The sequence below is a fragment of the Dasypus novemcinctus genome, chromosome 18 (genome assembly GCF_030445035.2).
Source record: "Dasypus novemcinctus isolate mDasNov1 chromosome 18, mDasNov1.1.hap2, whole genome shotgun sequence".
Classification (NCBI taxonomy): Eukaryota; Metazoa; Chordata; class Mammalia; order Cingulata; family Dasypodidae; genus Dasypus; species Dasypus novemcinctus.
The window spans coordinates 51964326-51976567 of NC_080690.1; the positions used below are offsets into that span (position 1 = coordinate 51964326).

Below are 12242 nucleotides of genomic sequence, written 5' to 3' on the forward strand. Positions count from 1 at the left end.
TCATTCAGATGCCTGTAAAAGCTACAGGTACCAGTACAGTGCGCTCTTGACTTTTTTTGTGTCCAACAAACACACAGACACATTCCTGCTTCTCAGAGCCCAGGCAGGGCTGGATGCCTGGCCCTGCCACACCCCCTGGGGCCACCTGCCACGGAGGTCGTGTTGCTGTCTGCAAATCATCTTTGTTTTGATTTGTTTGCTGGTCTCTTTGGGGGTAGCTGAAGATGATGCACAAGGCTCATCTCCAGGGCGGGTCTATGCCTTTTGCCAAGATGGGGTGCACCTTCCAGTGGATGCTGGCAAGTTCTGGGCAGTGATGCCAAACTGCCCTTTTACCTCAAATGACATTAGATCCAGATTTCATTCAATTTATTCTAAAACCTTTGCTTTTTTATTTCTTCCCACAAAGCTCCATTTTCTGCCTCACTTAAGTAAGATTAGCAATCAGGATCTGAAACACCTGTCATCCTTCTGTACAAACCCTTGCAATCCCTAAAGGATACAGAAGGCTGCCTTACTGGAGAACTCTCACGAAGCCTGCATTGAGGGCAGCCAAGCTCTGACTTGACGAAGAAACTAAGACGGCAGCCCCAGGGACTCCTTTGTGAAGTGACGTAGTGAGGGTGTCAGGCTTCAACTTTTGCTGAAGGTCAACTCTATCATTTGGCTATTAGTTGTGACAAATGGACAATACAGGAAGCCAGGTACTACCACGGAGGTATTTGGGACACTGCGTTCAAGATGCTATCAGCCAGGAAATGCTCTTTCCTTCAGCCCTGGAGACTACCAACAGAATTGTGTCTCTGAGCTGGAGTCAGGTTTCTTCCAAGTAAATGAGCTAAATTGGAAAATAATATTAGCCCTCCATTATGGGTATTTCAGCAATACTGAATCCAAGGTTAAGGTTGTCTGCATGCCTGTGTGTGTGAATAGAAAGGGAAAACCTCACAGATATTTTCAGAATATATCCCATCATTCCCTGCCAAGTGTCAGCTTCTACAATTTGGCCATTTTTTAAAGAAGGCTTCAAACTTGCTAGAAAAGTAATTGTATTAAAGAAAAACCACAATACCCTCCCCTACCAAAAACAAACATGATGCATTGAACCCTATGCTGTTGTCTTGATTAAGGGAAGATATAAATATCAGAGAATTCAAGTTGCATACTGGGTTCTTCTGGTCTGGACTGAAATTGTCCCAAGCTGCTTGGTGGGTTTATGGGCTGAAGGTAGAAGTTGCCATATTTTAAAAATCATCAGGGAGAAGGCCACCTGCATCAAAATTTCAAAATGGAGATTTCTTAAGGGTGCTTGGCATCTTCAGCAGACATGATTGAAATTTTGAAAACACAAAACTCCAAAATCGATCCCACCCCATTGCTCAGCCGTGGTGATAGCCCAACTCCTGCGCCGGCTGCGGAGGTGGAGTGCCAACTTTGCCCAACATTGGCTGTTCATTTTCCCTTCTCGATGAGGTTTCTGAAAGCCCTTTCCTGGAGTGTGACACTTTCCTGTGGCCCTGCCTGCAGCCTGAGCTCGTGAGATGTTGTCCAGAGAACCCTGCTGGAAGCTTCCCCAGCTTCTGTTCCTCGCTTGCATTCAGGCTTTGCTAGCTGAGACCCAGGAGGTTTCTTCCACTCCAGCCTGATGCTGTTGCTGAGAGGAGAGCACTGAGGGTAGCTCTGCAGATCTTCCCCAAAGTTGTCACTAACATGCTGGAGCATTCCCTGGGAGCCAGACCCTGCTCCAAAGGAGCCCCCTTATTGCCTGCCTAGCCCCATCAGCCCTGAGAGGTAGCCATTCCCTCCCCCAATTTTGAAGATGAGAAAGTGGAAGCACAGAGAGGTACAGTCATTTGCCCAGGGTGACCCAGCGTTTAGTGGAGGAGCCACCTCTGGACCTAGGCAGCCTGACCCCAGGCTCTCCACCTCCCAGTCCTCATGGTGTCTCATTACCCCATTTCCATTTCACCCCCATATCCTGACTCCTGGGTTCCCTGCACTTCTGGATATGGAAACAAGCAGAGAAGGCCAGACTTGATGAGGAGCGTGACTTAGAATTGTTTCCACATCCATGATAACCATGTCAGAAAAGCACACGACCAGCGGACGGACCCCAAACACCCGTTGATATCCTGGCATCAAAGGCAAGTGTGTAATTTTCAGCATCAATTTAAAGCCCTCTTCTAAAAATGCCAGTTCTCACACGAGAATGGCAGGTGATTTCCAGGTTGGGGCTGAGGTTTCTGAGCTGGACGGTTGAGGTTGTCTCTCTGGTGACTCCCACCTTCCACCCTAGCCTCCCTCTGTCTCCCTGTGGCGCCAACAGATCCCCCCAGTCCAAAAGGGGAGGCGTCTTATGGATTTGTTTTTAGGCGTGCTCAGTTGTACAGATAACATTGAAGGGGTGTGTGGGGGGGAGAGAGATTCTTTTGCCAACCTCGCTGAGCCCAGAGCTGGTGGTCTGCAGGGGCGGTGGCCGAGGGGTCCACTCACGGCCTTCCTCTGATCCCACCTCACTCAGAGTAAAGCCAAAATCCTTGCAATAGGCCACGTGACTGGCCTCCCTCTTGGCTTATCTCTTGTATGCTTGTGTCTCTCCAGACACACTGGGTATCAGGAGTGATCCCACCCCAGGGTCTTTGCCAAGCCTGCTCCTTAGAGATCTCCAGGGCTGAACTATCACTTTCTCAGTGAGGCCTCTCCCCAACACTCCTAGGTCCTGGGACTGGCCTCTGCCCTCCAGGCCTCCCAATCCCCCTCCTCCTGCTCTGCTTTTCTTTTCTCTGTAGCATTTAGCACCATTTAATGTCATATATAATTACTAATTCACTGAGTTCATTGTACTGTCTGTCTCTCTGTTGACTGGAATGTAGTTCCCTGAGGGCTGCATCTTTGGCTGCTTTGTTCACTGCTGGATCCTGGAACAGTGCCAGGCACACAGTAGGTGCTTATTAAATATTTACCAAATGAGTGGGCACCTCTGGAGAGGGGAGGGGAAGCCATAGGAAAGGGTACAAAGGGGACTCCAAATACTGGAAATTGCTCTATTCCTTAAGCTATTCCTTATCTATTTGGGGGACATTCATAGTGAATGGAAAATATCAATCAGGGTCAAAAAGCAAAAGGCTGTGTGTGTTAGGTTTGAATAAGTGAGATAATGCCTTCTGCCCCATGTGGATTCCACGTGGTCTGTCTTGTTCTCTGTCGGGCTGCACTTGCCAGCTCTTAGGTTCACAGCAGGGAGGATGAGGAGGGGCAGGAGGTGAAGGTGGGCTGGGGCTTCCACCCTTGGGGGGTAGCGGCTTGGCTTCCAACAATGGAAGGCGAAGGAAATGAAGGAGGCCAGAGCTGCCCCTCAAAGCGGGGTGGGGAGAGGACAAAGTGAGAGAGGGAGAGTCAGCAGGGATCACGACGGGGTTGGGTAGCCCAGTGGGTATCAGAGGGCCCTTGGTGTCAGGGACTGCGTCCCCTCTGTTTGCCAGAGGAGAGACAAAGAGAAATGACGTTGCCTGAGCCACCAGGAAGGGTGGGCCTGCCTTGGAAAGGGCTGGGTTCAGGGTCGGAGCGGGGAGAAAGCTCAGCTCCCCGATTCCCTGTGGCTCTGTCAGAACCCCCATCCCCAGAAGGAGAGACGTTTTCTGGGTTTGTGTTCAGACACTGTGGGAGGGCTGTGTGTCAGTCTTCCTTTTACCGGCTCTGCTGAGCCCAGGGCTGGCGGGGGGCAGGCGAGGTGAGCGGGCCGGTGTCCAGGCCTGGTGACAGCACAGGGATGTCAGTCACTGCCTCCAGGGAACACGGTTCCTTCCGAAGAGAGCCATTGATTGGGCCAGACGGAAAACAAGTGGCTGTGACTGGGTTGAGTGAATATTCATTTGGAAATGTCAATGAGCGAGGTTAGGCCTGCGGTGACTCGCCTATGGGATCGATATGGAGCATGAGGTGGACCAGACGTCTGCGGGGCCCAGCAGACCCTGGGTGGGGACTGGGAGCAGGGGCTCAGGGAGGCGGTGTCCTGTGTTGTGGTGCCTCCCTGCTCTGGGATGGTGGATGGACGGATGAATGGCTCTACCCACCCCCACCCCCACCCCCACCCAGTGCCCTGGGAGCCCGGGTCCATGGCTAGATGCTTCTTGAAGGGAGGTGGGCAGGTCCTCGCTGTTGGCCTGGGAGACCAGGAGCCCTGCCGGCCCGTCACCAGATGTACAGTTGCCAGGGCGCGGCCCACCTCTCCCCCCAGCCCCAATTAGCCATCTGCAGGAGCTGCCATTGGTGTGGGGGAGGGGCTGGGGCCCGCGTCTCGGTGCAGACTGCTCAGCTAATGAGGGGGTTTGTGAAATTTTTAATTATGGCTTCCATGCCTCGCTTAATTATTTGCATATGGCTTTTACAAGTGAGAAGAGGACGGCTGCATGCCATGCTTCTCCTCAGCCCCACGTTTGACTTTAATTAAAGGCAGAACCTGAGGTCTTTCCGTTGCTAATGATCGTGGAAAATTAGCTTCCAATTCCCAGGGGTCGCCAGAGCGCGATGCCCCCTGAGGTGGAGAGGGGATGGAGAGGGAAGTGGAGCGGGAGGCGCAGATGGCAGATGGCCCTGCCGGGCTGCAGCAACGAGGCCTCCCTCAGGCTCCCCCCACCGCCCACTGCCACCGCCTGTGCTCCAGGCCCAGGCAGAAAAGGGAGCCCCACTCCCCTCTGCCAGGAAGGTCTGACCCTGGGCAGGCGGGGGAGGGGAGGAAGCACCACCGAGCTGGGGGCAGGCTGCTCCGGGTCCTTCTGGTGGCCAGGAGATCCTGGACCTGTGGGGGGTCCAGGCTATGCAATCCTGCCATGGGTGGATAGCAGTGCATGTGCAGGGGTGGGGGTGGGGGGGTGGCAGCTGCCACTGCCGGTGGGAAAAGGTGGCATGGCTGGAAATGGAGGCTGCCTGCCACCCGTGCCACTATTCCCCGCCCAGCCCAGTATGCCCATGCAGCTGAGAGAGTCCATCCCCTTACAGAAGTGCCGGAAGCAGCTCCTGACCAGCGAGGCTGCCGCAGCCCCCTCCACCCCAGCTGACTGCACAGGCTTTTCCTCCCCCCTGCTGATAGTGTATATATTTTTTTGTCCAGGGGTCATCTGCCATTCCCCAATGCAGGCCATGCTTTTCATGGCAGGGGTGACAACTGGTGGGCCATGGACTGAGTCAAGCTAGGACAAAAGCATTGTTTGGTGTCAGTAGGCTTTTAAAATGTGCATTGCTTGCCAATTTGAGAATCTGGAAACTTCCAGTTAAAAATCCAGATTTCCAAACAGGAAGCTCTGGAGGTCTGGGTCTGCCCAATTTGGAGGATCTAAATGTCTGAGTATGCTACTGTAAAAAAGTGGCATATGGTTATTATAGGAAGTGAACTGCTGTGTAGGATACAAATATTCACCAAAGACGAAAGATTGCTCACTTCAGGTCCCATCATATAATGTGCATTTCCACCTATGTCCTCCTCTGTTCAGCAGCCATGTAAGAAGTCAGGGCTCAAGTGATCCTTAACGTGGTCAGGTGACGGGCTGGCACAAGGTACAAGTGTGGGGCCATGCATATGCCACTCTGCTTTGAGATGCTCCCATTCAGCTGAGTGCTACCTGTGACGCTGGCCCACTGCCCCTGCCCAGCAATGAGTTACCATGGGACGCCAAGTCCAGGGATCATAGAAGGGTTTAGCAGGTTTTCTGCTGTGTCCTTGAGGCTGAGAGGAGAACAACTAGGATTCAGGACAGCAGAAGAGGGGCTGCAGGTTCTGGGAGAGCGAAACCAGACCCCCTTGTGTGATGTTCAAAATAAGCCAAGAAATCAGCAAAGCCATTTGGAAAGGAGGAAGGACTGACCGGAGGGACATGCACCCTGCGGGATGAGGACTGCAACCAGGCAGCCGACCCCACTGCCCCCGAGCCTTTCCACTCCACCCCAGGACAGTCTCCTCTCACAGCAGGCATCTGCACAAAGAGCCCTGTGATGTCAGACCCCTGGGGCCTCCCTCCTGGTTTGGGAAACTGACACTCAGGGATATGAAACGATGGTGCCCAAGCCTCGCGGTGAGATTGACTACTGAGCAGCAGCCACTGGGATCCACTGCTTTTTTTCTCTGCTTTAACTATATGGGAGCAAAGCCCGGGGGCTCTTGGAAAACACAGGAAGGCCCCTCGCCTGGTCTGGGGTCTGTCAGGGAATGATGAGAGATGACGCTGGGGGTGGGGAGTTGGCAGAGACTGGATCCTCAGGGGCTTTGTGGGTCACACTGAGATATTTGAACTTGGGCCATCATACAACAGCCCAAGACCTTGTGGATGATTTTGAGGCCAGAAATGAGTCAAGACCAGTGCAGAGTCATGGAACTGTCCAGGCTTCCGGTGCTGAATCAGAGTGGCCCTGGGGGTGTGGAAAAGGCAGGCAGGATGCAAGTTCAAGAGGCCAAGTCATAGGCTGGATGGTGGGAGAGAAGGCAGGTAGGGTTGGAAAGGATGCAACTTTCTGGCTTTCCAACACTCTGTGTGGAAGAGGGAGTGTGGGATGTGTCGTGGGGTAAGTGGGGCAGAGGAGGCTTGCAGCACAGACTGTCTGCCAGAAGGAGACATGGAGGCAAAGACTCATGAAGGAGAGAGGACCCTGTTTCATGCAAAGCCACTCATTAGAACATTCAGGCCACTCACAGCCTAGGTCTCATCCTAGTAGCTTGAGAAATACCTGATTCTCCACCGAGCACCCAGGATAGGTCCAACAGCTTTGATTGCACTGCCATTTTCTTGATTTTGAGCCCTCAGCTTGGAAGAGACCAACGTGTACTGAGGATACCTCCAGGGAAAATCATGCTGGTCTGTAGGGGTCAAAAATGTGGTGGTCATCCTTGGAGACAGCTTAGATAGACCAGCCTGCTCCAAAGGGACAGCCATGCATGTGCACTGTGAAGCACATGGGACACCCCTGCTGACTCCACACCACCTCAACCCCAAGGACCCAGCTGGTCCTAGTGCACAAGCATCCCTTCCCCTCTTTCCTCTTCCCATGAGCTCTCTTTGCTCACCACACGTTGCCCAAGTACTGCTCTGTGCCAGGCACTGTTGGCAGCTGGGAACACAAAGGCAAGTCCTCTGGGGCCTCCTTGTGCCAGCCATAGAGAAAGGGATTCCCTGGAAGGAAGCCAGGGTTCCTTGCCATTCTCTCTTCTTCTGGAGTCTATGGATTACAGTCTGCATCTTGGAAGCAGCTGCACCCTGCCAGGGGCCAGGGCACTCTGGGTTTACTCACACGCTCCTCTCTGTCCATATTATACCCCAACTTTCAATTTTGAGAAGTAAATATGCAATTTTTTCCTCCCTATAATTTTCCCTGCTGTGGCTGTGGATGTTAGAGCAGCTGGAAAATGTGAATAGCTCAGTGCTTTCTAAAAGTAAAAGGAGGCTGTGCAGCGTCACATAGCCTCTGCTGCTCTTGGCAAGATCCAGCGGCTCTGCTGGGGGGTGGGGGTAGTTGCTCTCCAGGCTGTATCATCAGGGGAACTTTTAACCCAAATAATCCATTGCCCCCGCCTTCCATTAGCAATGAGATAATTGCCCAGAAGTACATATGTGTGTGCATGTGTGCTCATGTTCGCATGTGGGTTGCAGGGATGTCACTAGGGGAGATAAGGTGAGTATATTTGCTTACACAATCAAACTTTCTGTACGTTCCTCTGGAGACTTTCAAATCTTCATGTCTCAGTATCTGAAGGTCAGGACATTCTGATGTAAGCTTTTGTTTGGGAGAAGCAGTGAATGGACTGGGGAGAGGTGGGGTTTGAGTCAGACAGATCTGGGATGGCATTTATTTACTGTGTAACCTTGGCATGTTTAGTCTCTCTGGGTCTTAATTTCATCATCTGTAAAACAGAGTGGTAGGCAACAGGCAGATATGTGTCCAGATGTCCCTCCAGGAGAGACTGGTTGACCAGCCACAGGAGGTGCAGTCAGCAGCCAGTCTCCAGCTGTCAGCTCCTCCAGGACCTGCCCCAGCTGCAGCAAACTGCTTCATCGAGGTCACACCCTTCCCTGGGCAGCCCACATCCAGTTACTGCATAAGGTGACCATCTAAAGGTCCAGGCATTTCCACCTGCTACAGGACACTCTAGTGGGCTATCCCTACTCTAGAGCTCCCCACCAAGCCTTTTGTTGGGTCTGCATCACTGTTTGACTTCTCTCCTTCTGCCCAATTCTTCTTCCTCCTTTTCCCCTTCACAGGTGTTGATCCTTAATAAACATGTGGCACCCCAGACTCCATCCCAGCACTTGATTACAGGGAACCAAACCTGTGACAAACAGGGATAATGATTTCATTTCAAGAGACCACTGTGTGAAAGGTAAATGGGATTTTACTGAGTATCCAGCATATTGCTTGGGACATTAAAAGAAGATGATAAATATCTGTTCCTCTTCCTTTCCTTCCAGCCCCAGCCCCACCCCGTGCCTCAAAATTATGTGACTCCCAATCCCATTCCAGCCTTGAGCAGGTGTTTGTAACCTGTGCTCTGCAATGTTGGTTTAGATAAAGCCCAGTGAGGAAAGTGTTACTGAAAGTCCGGTTGGTACTAAGTCTGAGACCCTTTCTGAGGATCCTGGAGCCAGTCTTGTTCCTGTGTAGTTCATTACCCATGGATCACATCAGTTCTCCTCAAGGTTCCTCACTGAAAAGAAATTGAGCATGCAAATACTCTTTTATCATAATCACCCTGTGTCCACAGGGTAATTCATAAAAGAGTTGGAAATATATTGAAATCCAATATTGTTTTACTCCAAATCAATATTAATAATTGTTTGCATTTTTAAAGTGCAATTTGCAATTGAAAAATGCACAAGGTTCAACCAGAAGTTGCTAACACATCAAATTTTCCTATTAAAGGCATAGTCCCTTAACTTTAAAATGTTTCTTATACAACAGGGATGGCACTGATCCATGAAAATGGTTATCTATTATTTATATGCCCAACATTAGAATGTGCTTCCATTGTGCATGAGCTAAAAGGCCAGGAACTTTTATTTTTAAGTTCCTGATTTTTAAAAATGAAACTTTTCTTTTGAGATAATGATAGGTTCACATGCACTTGTAAGAAAAAAGGCAGAGAGATCCCATGTACCTTTAGGTTTAAATGAAACTATAACTATAGATACAGTGGGAACCCCAACATTAGCCCTGTTTAGATTGATGCCTTGAAATGATTTCTCTCAACAAGCGGGGCCCTGTTCCAGCCAGGCTCAGTGCAGGGGTACAAATGCACAGCAGCGATTACCCAGGAAGTGAGTATCTCAGGTGGGATTCACCCCAGTCGGTCGGCCTCAGGGGAGCATGGCTTCACAGGTCAGAAAGCACCTGAGAGGATGCTTTCCAGTTTGACCTTTGAACATTGGACAGTGAGAGCTGTCTTGAAGAGGTCCAGCCTGGCAGGGCCTGTTGGCCCATAAGGGCCCAGCCATCTCTGGAGGAGCACTGCCCAGGGTGTAGAACTCTGGGGCACCCCTCCAACAGCTTTCCTGAGGTGATGGTCAAGATCTGAGGAGCAGGTGCAGGTGTGGGTGAGGGTGAGGGTCCCTTTACTAGAGGGCTACCTGCTCCACCTGCGTGTGATGACCTCATGCAAATGAAATTCACAAGGTGCCTTTCTCTTCTCAAACCATTTATCTCACACCAGAGCTGCAAGAAACTTCAAAACTATAGTAGATATTTTACATGGGGACTGATTCCAAGGTAAGGGAAATGAAGTCCCAAGGGTTACAAGGTTGACTGGAGGGGAGGCTGGGCCCAGAAGTAGGGTTCGTCCCATGACATTCTGCTGCTCTGTTCAGATTGCCTGGGGCCACAGACCCAGCTCCCCAGCATCATGGTTGCATTTCATGTGGACATGAACTTGACTGCTCTGGTCCTTCTTGGCTCCCAGGTTCTTCATTGCACAATGTGCAAAGTCAGCTGGGGAGTGAATAAAAGTATCAGATAGAGAATGATTTTGGCTTGCTATCAATTTCTTAAAGGTTTGCTTTAATTGATTTTTGATCAACACATTCAAACTGTCATTTTCTTTGGGGGTTTTCTAGCATCATATTATATTTTAAAGGTTTGGAAACAGTTTTATGGCATCTAAATGATTTGTTACATATACATGCTAATGTGTGTGTATATATAATGAGAGTTAACATTAACCTTTAAAATTATATTCGTCTTCAGAAAAAAGAAAGTATATTAGCCTTCAAGCCCCATTATCTGAAATCTCTCATACCGACATGATACAAAAGTGATGTCCTGGTGGCGAGCGCACCTTGGATATTTATGAGCCGTCAGACCCCCTCCAGGTCCTGGATGGAGCCTCGCTTCTTGCTGCCTCCTTAGGCTACTCTTTGGACCTGATTGTAACCCAGCCCTGATCAAAGCAAACCCGCGGCTCCTGAAACCTAAATGACCTTTTTAATATTCCAGGTTCATGGAGTACCTCTCTCCAGCTGGCCCCAAACGCGTCCGCCTATTAACTCCTGCTCAGTCAACACGCGGCTGAGCTTATTGATCGCCCTCCCTGTGCCAGGCACTGTGCTAAGTGCTAGGAATACAAAGATGAGGGGCCGTCCTGACGCTGCTCAGGGACTCAGAGGAGGCTGAGCCCGGCACGTGAGGCGCCTCCGCAGAGTGGGGGAGGGGCGCACCCTCGCAAGATTCGCACCCTGCGGGGGTGGGGGCGGGGAGCGACTCAGTTTCTACCTGCAGAAGTTCTCTTCCCCCACCTTCCTCCTTGGCATAAAATGCCCTCTAATTGTAAGAAGTTCTGGGCGGAGGCGGTGTTCCAGGTGCTGCGTTACCCCAGCAGCAGTGGGGGGTCTTGTGTCCTGTGGCGCCTTGGCCAGCCTCTGCAGATCCCCTCGCTGTGCATTTGCAGACTCCCCTCCTCCCGGGTGGGCGGCTGAGCCGTGGTGTTTCCTAGCAGGCCCCCGGGAACAAGGCGTTGGGGCTGTTGAAGCCCGATTTATGTCCCGGCCTCTGGCTCCACAATGGGAGGAGGGTGGTGGTGGAAAGATCCCTGCCCAGTAACAGGGGAGCAGACGGCCGGCGAGTCGCCTCCGCCTGGAGTGGAGTGCAGCCGACACGGCGGGGGCTCCCGGACCGGACCCTGGAGACTTCAGGACCACGGCCAGCGCCCCCCGTCTCAGCGGACGGGGCAGGCGCGAGACTGCGGCCGCAGGACCCGCCTGGAGCCTGAGCACTTGCGGCCATTCGTCATCCTGGCAGAGCAGAGCACTGCAACTTTATGCCTAGGCGTGTAAACTGGAGGGACTGGCCCCAGAGTTTGCCGCTGCCGCCGCCGCCGCCGTTAAAGCTGTTTTAATTAGCTGCAGGATTTTAATGAGCTGAAATTAAGAAGAGCCCCATCTCAGAAGTAAGCAGGAGCCACACACACGTTAAGAACTAGTCTGACAAAACAGATGGAGGTGGTGCTCTCGGGGGACTGAGCTGTGTGCTCCGTTGCAGTGAGAAGCAAATTGGCTCCCCAGGCCAGGAGGCTGAGGAGGCAAGGCAGAGGTCAGCCGCCAGCCCGCCGCTGCGGCTTGGGAGGGTGGGGGCCGGGGGCACGGCCCCCTCTGCGCTACAGCAGGACGCATGGTGCCGGATTCAAGGTGACGGCAGAGCTGGGCTCCATCCTCCTCAAGTTGCCATAGCAGCCTCTCTCCGATGAACAGCTTCTCCCGGAGCCTCAGCCGGGAGGCACGTCATTGTTTGCTCCTGCCCGGGCGAGGAGGGGACCGACTGGACAGACAACTTTCCTGGGCCCCAGGTCTGAAGGCCGGTGGGGGGCTCCCATGGGCACAGGGCCGGATGCCTCCTGCTGCCTCGAATGGGGTGCGAGGGCGGGTCCCCACGGCCAGAGGGGGTCCTCCGGGTGATCCGGAGAGCGTTCAGGCCTCCCAGCAGCCGCAGCCCAGCGTGTCCTTGGAGCCACCCGTCCATCCGTCTGCCCGCCCATCGCCTCCGGAGGTGCGTGTGTTTTGGCTCAATTCCCAAGTCCTTGCTTGTGCCCTGAAGTGAATTTTAAATCAAATAAATAAGGAAATGGGATGAATCCTTGGCCCTGCCCGGTATCCCAGAGGAGGTTTACAAGATTAATTGGAACCTTTCTCTCTCTTTCTTAAAGTAAAAATCGGTGACGCCATTCAGGCCCCAGGGAGAGAAGCCGCTGGGGGGAGTAGGAACTGTGAGGAGGG

The 12242-nt window shown here is 52.3% G+C and overlaps 1 protein-coding gene across 1 annotated transcript in view; it reads left to right on the top strand.

Moving 5' to 3' along the window:
• CHST8 (carbohydrate sulfotransferase 8) overlaps positions 1-12242 on the top strand; it is a 119118-nt gene that overhangs the window by 37677 nt on the left and 69199 nt on the right. The window lies entirely within an intron of this gene.